The sequence below is a fragment of the Oratosquilla oratoria genome, chromosome 24 (assembly GCF_046742065.1).
Source record: "Oratosquilla oratoria isolate Oo_2021 chromosome 24, ASM4674206v1, whole genome shotgun sequence".
Lineage (NCBI taxonomy): Eukaryota > Metazoa > Arthropoda > Malacostraca > Stomatopoda > Squillidae > Oratosquilla > Oratosquilla oratoria.
Genome location: NC_134800.1, coordinates 53763496 through 53772648, shown reverse-complemented (window position 1 = coordinate 53772648; position 9153 = coordinate 53763496).

The window sequence follows — 9153 nt, the reverse complement described above, 5'->3', positions numbered from 1 at the left end:
GATCTTTTATCACAAATATCGAACCTTAATATCGTGTAGTCTGTATCTACACGGAACTTCATTCTGAATTTTTAAGTCGCTTATTGGACAGCTGTGAAACACGGACATTAAATGCTGACTTGAAGGTCTGGAAGTCTTTGGTACAACTCAAGTGTCTGCAGTCAAGACCTGTTACCAACATGGTTGGCGAATGCCAAGGAGGCTGCTCTCGGCGGAGGATACGAAAGAAGTCCCCAGAGATCTATAGCTGACATCTGACATCTATTTACTTTCCCATGCCGCTCCCACAGCATCCTACCCTCCCTTACCTAGAGCCATTATATTTACCTCCAGTGTTTCAGTCGTTCCCATACCTGTTATTTTCTGCCCGGTCCACTTTCTTCCCGTCCAATTGCATTTCAACCTCTTAGACGCCATTGTTACCTTACTCTTTGGCAGATTAACCTTCTGTCTTGTTCAACAAAATTTACCAAAATCATCCATCCTTAACATATTTTCCTTCGACCTCAGTCCCCCAATCATAACTCTTGCATTCACTTTTCTCCTCACTCCATCTATAGAGATTAAACGATTATGGAGTCGTTACACACCCCTTTATCAGACCAACATCCACCTCTAATATTTTTCTTTCTTTGTTCACCATTCTCACACAACCTTCACGCCCATTATGAAATGTCTTCACTGACTAATTTCCCCCGATTCCATACAGTATCTTAGTCTCCCACACACCTTTCCTATATTTTCTGCCCTACGCCTTCTCCAGGTATACAAAACACAGGTATAACTGCTTCCCTTTCTCGCACTTTTTATCACTGACCTGTCTTAGGTGGAATTCGTGATCTGCAAGTATACATCCCCTTAGAAAACTACACAGCCCTTCTTTTGTCATCTTCTCTTAGTACCTGCTGCATTATCATTCTACCATACTGAATATCTTAACTGGGATGCTCACTTGGTAATACCTCTATGGTTCCAACATTTCTACTGGCAACTTAAACTTTCTTTAATTGGTACTATGCACACATTCTTCCAGTCTTTAGGTACTCTCCTTCTACCGTACCACATTGTACAGTGTGCACCCTCACTTACCAATTGCACTCCCTCACCCTATCTAGTCCTACTGTCCTGCCGAATTTCACATTTGCTACTTCATCCTCCATTTTTTTTTTACGTGTGTGCCCACTCATCTCGATATATATATATATATATATATATATATATATATATATGTATATATATATGTATATATATATATATATATATATATATATATATATATATATATATACATATATTACTTTTCAACTTCCCTATCTTCCCTCACATTTATTTAGCAGTTCTTATAAGCACTCCCATAGTTTCGAGTGCCATTGGTCTTACTATCCATCCCCTTTGGTTCTTCCACTTTATTAATACGTCTCCTGTAGAACATGTATGTATATAGAGTACTGTATGTGTACACATATAAGTATGTGTACAGTATAGTACACATCTAAATCTGTGTTCCTTGATAGGATATTCTCTGTGTAATTTTCACTAAAATTGATAGTTAATGACGCTTTGTCAAGCCTCTTAGGTTCTCAAAATTTCTCATCAGTTTCCTTTGAGAATCAAGCAGAGCGTGAAGGAATTCACTGAAATTTATTATAAAGACAGAAAACTAGAACTAATGTAATTTGTAGAGTACACGGCATTTTGAAACCTGTTTCGTTTTCACGTGTTAGATTACCTACCAGTTTCAAATTTACATGGATATAAATATAAATAGAATTTTATCTTACGAGAGGTCGCATAACTACAGTTCTGTAGAGATATCAAGGGTTGGGGTTGAGGTGGGGTTGAACGTGGGTTGAAGTTTGGCAAACACAACCCAAACTTGTTTGGTATTTTGAATGATGATGATTGCTTTGAAATATCAAAACGATTTTTGCGATTCATGCTGGACTATTTGATCAGTCAGTTTTTGTTGTACGATATCAAATGCATGAGTCCGATATCTAATGTATTAGTAGGAACAGTCATTTTTCATGTGATGTGGCCTATTTATATATATATATATATATATATATATATATGTATATATATATATATATATATTTTTTTTTTTTTTTTTTTTTTTTTTTTACAAATCTCTAATATTATTCAAAAGCGAGGTACCATCACTCATGTATTGTTTTGGGAGCACCAGCGAATAATAATCTAGAGAGAAAAATAAACGATAAAGAAAAAGTGGACAATACGACGTCCCAATGGTTGTCGTTAAAGATGAGCCGAGGAACCTTGAGTCACAAGAGGTCCCGAACGAAGCGTGCTGGAACGTTTGGTTATGAACTAACTCGTGCGAGGGAGTGGCGACTCACACGAGATCTCTACAACCCTCCACTTTGTTTCTTCCATGGTTGCCCTTCATTTGTCCTTATTTTCTGTTTTCCGACTGCGACGGTAGCTCTCTCGCTACTCTTGTGAAGGAAGAGGATGAGGGTTGGGTTCACAGATGAGGGATGGTACGTCATTGATACGTTGGAAACTGTCCTTCAAACGTTGCGAAGAAAAATGTGAACGTCTGCATACGATCGCTCTCGGGGAATCACCGGTAGGAGTGGGAACTACTTTTATGAAGGGTGAGGTTAGGAGGAGGAGGAGAGGCAAGGCTATATATTTGCGTGAGAGGCTGACCGAAACAGTTCATAAGAACCGGGAAAGCACACAAGACATAACCACTCCGCTCTGGTGTCCCGTGCAGTGATATATCTGATTTTTGAGGCGTTTTACCAGTGAGACTTTGTAGTTCACAATGAAACTCTGGATGATTACAGTGGTCTTCATCGGGTGTTTGGCGGCCTTAGCGGAATCTGCTTCCTTGGGCAAGCCGAGGCGAAACCCGACCAAATTGAAGGAACTCTTCAAGAAGCAGATGAAGAAGCACTCCAACATTGTCGAAAAGAAGATGAAGTGTCGGCCAACATTTCGTAAGGTGGACGTCCGAGATTTGTTGCTGAAGGATCTCCCTGAGGTTGTGTCTGGGGACCACTTCTATCCAAAGATGTTGCTCGTCCCCTCTTGTGGCGAAACCTGCAGCCTCTGCAAGAAGTCCGGAGGTAGGCAGCAGGTATGCGTGGCAGTGGAACAAAAGGAGAAGACCTTCTACATCCGATACGGCCTACGGCGGCCGCTCAAGTACCACCTTCACAAGGAGATGGTCGCGAAGAAGTGCAAGTGTCAGCCGGTGTGAAGAGGTGCCCTAACGCCACGACGCGACGGTTACTGGGTCCTCCGGGGGTGATATGGCTCCGACTGCAGAAGGTGCCGACGACGCCAGGTGCGAAACTGGCACTCGCGATTGGACGCTCGGCCTTCCTGGCTGAAGAGGGGCTTACGAGACTGGCTCCGGGCAAGCAACGCCCTCTATTCATTTTGACTCTCTAGTGATATGTGCCCAACACATGAAAATGTATAAATAGAGAGTTTTAACCAGCACTATTTATTTTGACACTATTGATATGTGGCTAATACACAAAAATGTATATATTGACCTGTAATTTCCTCTATTTTTCTACTGTTTATTTATTCATATGTATTATGTTTAAAACTGCACAAAAGACATCGTTGTTAATAAAGCTTATTTTGTTTATCACAAGTTTGATATACCTGTGTGAACCTAGTTACTGAACTGTTGTGATGTCAGATATCATAAGAAACAGAGGGGACAAAAAAAAAAAAACGAATAGATGGGTGGAACAAATGAGTGGGTAGGTAAACAGATGAATAATAATAATAATAATAAAAAAAGAACGAGAGAGTAAAGAAGGGACAACGGGGAACTGGGTGAGAGCACATGAGGAGGAGTTGCCAGACGTCGAGGGTTTCACAGTTTCATGGAGAGTGACGGAAGTTGAGGAAATGCGAGTGTCGACTGAGGAGTCTGAAACAGTGAGGATAGAGAGTGAGACTGGAGGAGTCAGTGGTCAGAAAGTGTCAAGTCTTGACTGGCGAGGACTTCGTCCGAAATGAAAGAACTCAGTGGCCGGCGTTAGCTCAGAGGAAGTACGAGAAGGTGCCGATTCCTCTTGGGCAGAGGTGGGGAGCCTGCGGCCTTAAGGCCGCTTGCCGCCTTCCGGGCCATCTAGTGCGGCCTTCTGCGGCCTTTGATGTACACATTATTCTTTTAAAAGACCTTGAATATTTTTTAAGTCTGAAATAATTAAACACCTGAAACTTATAAGGGTATAATTAAAAACAAAGGGTATAATTAAAAACAACAAAAAGGGTCAAGTGTAAATTCTGCACCCACTTCGAAATTTAAAAAAATGGGTAAAAATAATTGAAGTGTTCTATACATATGTATATTAAAAAATATATATATATTTTTTAAACTGAATTTTTAGGGAGGGGGGTGGAAAACTTACACCGTCCCCTAAAAAGGGATAAAATAATTGAAAAAGATAATAACAATTTGTTCCGTGCGGCCTCTATTTGGGGCGATGAATTGCAAGGTGGCCTTCATGCACAAAAAGGTTCCCCATCCCTGCTCTTGGGTGTTGTCGGAACGAGATAATCACTTGTTCAGAGCCAGAGCAGCTTCAAGACGAATTCACTCGGCGGAGGGCAGATTCCCACCACCACCCCATCCACAACACACACAAACACACACACACACGCACAAACACACCCCGTGGCGATGGCCCTAAACGGATGTCGACAGGCTGGCGCCATCGTTCTTTTTTTAAGTGTCCATTCTCCCTGCAGAAAAGACGCTACTCCAGAGGAAAACTGAAGGACTTGGGGGGGGGGGGGGGTTGAATTGTAGGGGAGAAAAAAAAAAAAACTTGGGTGAAGGGCGACAAAAGGTAACCTCTTGTCTTAAAATCGTTTGGTGTTATTCTGATTGGTATACTTAGGTGCGGCGATAATTGCCAATGAGCTGAGAAGGGGGACCGGAAGGAAATCCTGTTGACTGAGGAGAGCTTCCGACAGAGCCTTTACGTGCCTAAGCGCCGCTCCCCTAAATGTACCGCCCAAGGGCATATTCTCACCTCCCCCCCCACCACCACCTCCATGGCGGTGATGAGTAAAGGTTCTCTGTGACAGACGGCGTGAATCTGTCTGTAAAGATGACATCTGGTAGTTTTCATGTTTTTTTTTTTTTTTGCGTGTGTATGTGTGGGAGAGGGGAAGTGGGTTGTTCATTATTCATAATTATTTTTTGTCGACAGGCTGACGAAATGGGGCTTCCATTTTGTGTCATTTTGCGAGAAGAAAACGGGGGCGAAGGGGACCTGCTCAACGTTCTCCGTGACCTTGGGAGCGGAGAGGCCAGCTACCGCACCCCGGGGAGTTTTACCACTGTGTGTCCGTAGAGGGGGCCAGTGATTTGGCACTATTCCGGCACAATAGATTAAGTGCCACCCCGGGGGCAAAGTGCCGCCCCCTCCTAAATGTGCCGCCCCAAGGCATATGCCCTCCCCCCCCCCCATGTGAGGGCCTTGGCTCCCGATGAACAATGTCACTCCCCGGAAGTGACGTCATGGGTGCACCCACGATACGTTTTGTGACGAATCTCAGGGGACCAAGACTGATGACGCAAGAACGCGTAACTATGACGCAGGTACGCGCGCTGCGATCATGCATGTGTATGCGTGTGTGAGAATTTGTGTGTAAGCTGTGTGTGTGTGTTTATGTGTGATTCACCATGTTCTTGGATCACGTGCTGGACTCGTGATCGACAGTTATTTGCCTCTCGGAAGAGAGCTCAGAGCTCGTATGACCGATCTATGGGTAATGCTGTGACCTTACACACACACGCACACCCAACTCCCCGCCCACGAAAGTTGGAGTAACGACTCGAAGCGCAACGATACTAAAATTATTTCAACCCTGGGTAGGATTCGAACCCGGACCACCGTAGTGGCAGTCGGGGACTCTACCAACCGCGCCACCGAGTTGGGTAAATTTGTGTGTAAGCTCTGTGTATGTGTGTGTGTGTGTGTTTATGTGCATGTGAGTGTATATATATGTGTGTGTATTTGATATTTTTGTGTGTATGATTGTATGTCTTTGTTTCTATGTGTCTGTGTGTTGTACGTGTGTCTGTATGTGCGTTTGAGTACATGTCCTCTATATTTGCGAGTGTGTATTTGTGTGTACGTTTGTTGTTTGTGCTCGTGTGTTTGTCTGTTCGTATTCTTTCGCGCATGTGTATTCGTATATGCGGTATGTGTGTGTTTGTGCGTGAGTTTGTTTATGAGTGCGTGCGTGTGTGTGTGTGTGTGTGTGTGTATGTGTATATGTGCATTTTTGTGTATTTGTGCATGTGTTATTAATCTATATGGTTACCAGCGCTTCTATCTACGTCATCGTTGCTCCCTCTTCACTCTCATTCGCGAATTCTCTTGTACTTTTGTCTTTATTTGTTTCGCCCATTCATTTCATTACGTCATTTATTTGTTTATCAATCCATTAGTTCGCCTGGGCATTGGTTGGCATTACACTTGCTCAGAGGCAAAATTAACACAGGTATATTAAACTTAATATAAACAAAATAAGATTCATTAATATACAGGTCTGTGTGCAGTTTCATGCTTAAAACACATGCCAACCAACAAACAGTGGTAAAACAGAGGGCGCTGCTGAAAGCCCTGAATAATCATATCCTTTCATTTATTTGGCACATATCATTAGAGAGTCAAAATAAATAGAGGGCGTTGCGTCGCGACCTTCTCCTTGTGAGGGTGATACTTGGGCGCCGGTCAGCCCCACCGTATGTAGAAGGTCTTCTCTTCCTCTGCCCTGGTAGGGCAGCTCTGCCGCGTGCATTGTTACACGTTACAATAGCTGCAGAAGGGGACAAATAGCGTCATTGGCCTGTGTTGGCCCTGTGACACAATCTCGCTTGGAATGTTCTTCAGCAACCTTGCGAAAAGTTGGTAAACACTCCATCCTGACTCTTATTTCGAAGGGCTCGTTCTTCTGCTTTCTGAAAAGCCCTTCACCATTGCTGGTCAGGGGAGGAGCGAACATTGCAAAGGTCGCCAAACACACAATTAAATAAGAATAAAAAAAAAAAAACACGAGAATCAGACACTCTTTCATCGTCAACTCAAGACGACTGGTTTCTGCGTCAAACGTCTGTTACATCGCTTCGCGCACTAAGGCAGAGTTGGCTCGCACACGGCAAGATCTAAGAATATAAGGTCTAACCACTTCCGACCGAATTTCGAGGGAGTTGGCGCAGCGGGCCCGTGAACGTCACCTGGCTGTTCAAAGTGGGGTTCGCGGGCCCTATAGCTGTCAGTTGAAGCTGGCGCGTCGTTCGGGAATGTCGTTACCTTCGCTCGCACCGCTCCACGCAATTAGTTATATTCTGACAAATATTATATAAAATATATATATAAATATATATAAAATATTATAGTTCCTGTCTATATATATGAATATATAATATATATGATATATAATATATATATATAATATATAAAATATTATAGTTCCTGTCTTCCTTGGCGTTTCACAGTTTTCTTCAGTGTTTCACAAAGAGAAAACGGACCCAGCCTAATGACGTCAGAAGCTGCGCACAATAATTCAAACGGTCTGACCTGTATATTTAGACCTTGGCACACGGTTCGCCCCGTCCAGCCCGTCGTCTTCCCTCTCCTCCCAACCGACATGACGTCATAGCGATTCTTCCTTGTCAAACGTTTACAAACGTACGATTGCTGCCACCCACCGAACAGATCAGTGACGTAACATCGCTCCATTTTGGGATCTATCAACCCATCCGTTAGCCATAATCCATTAATATGTGTGTGTGTGTATTTACCTAGTTGTATTTTACGGGAAGGGGAGTGCTCGTAGTGTCCCGTCTCCATATCTCGTTTTATCTAGACTGTTTTTAAATTCGTGTATCGCTTTTGCAGACACCACATTTTCATCCAACTTATTCCAGACGTCTGTTGTCCTGTGGGGAAAGCTGTTCTTTTTCAGGTCTCTTCTATAATTAATTGTCTTTTTTTCCCGTGTCCTCTTGTATCTCTACCATTCCATTTCATTAGATCTTCTCGATCAATAATTTCCATGCCTTTCATGATTCTATAAATATTTATCAAGCCTTCTCTCTCTCTTCTTTGCTCCATTGTCTGTAACTCATGTTTTGCCAGCCTCTCCTCATATGATAGTTCTAAGAGCGTTGGTGGCAATTTCGTAATTGCTCTTTGTATTCCTTCAAGTTTTGGTATACACTTTTTTTGTACTTAGTGGCCACTTCGTCGCTACATACTCCAATTTTGGTCTTATCAAAGTGACTAGTATTTCATCACCATTTCTTCGTCCAGATATGTAACTGCCACTTTGATTATAAGTTTCTCCAAAACTTTTGCTTATGTGTTTCTCAGGGGACATATCATTCATAACAATGACTCCCAGGTCCTTCTCTTTTCCACTTTTTTTTGTTTTGTTTTTCTTCCTCTCCCAATTTATATGATCCCACTATTCTTTTTTTTTCTTCTTCCAAATTTCATTATACTACACTTCTTAATATTGAATTCCATTTCCCACTTCCTACTCCATTCCCATACTTTGAGATCACTCTGCAGCGACTCACAACATTATACAGTTTTCACTTTTTTCAACAATTTTGCATCGTCCGCAAAGAAGCTCATATAACTTTCAATTCCTTTCTCCATATCATTAATATATATAGCAAACATTATTGGGGCCAGTACTATTCCTTGTGGAACTCCTCTAATCACTTCATCCCAATTAGGGTGTTTGTCTCTTATCACCACTCTCATTTTTCTTTCATGCAAGAAGTCTTCCATCCACTTCAGCAGTTTGTCCTGTATTTCCCCTGCAGTTTCATATTTATTTAGCAATTTCTCATGTGGCACCTTATCAAAACCTTTTTCCAGGTCTAGAAAAGCACAATCAGCCCATCCATCTCTTTCTTGTATTCCATTTATTAGCCTTGAATAGAAACACATTAAGTTTGTGACGCATGATCGTCCTTGTCTAAATCCAAATTGGCTCTGATTTAGTACTTTTTTTCCAAATGCCTTACCCATCTAATTTTGATCATTCTTTCACAAATTTTAGCTATCGTACTTGTAAGAGAGACCGGTCTATAGTTATTAGGGTCTTCCTTGCTTCCCCCTTTATATA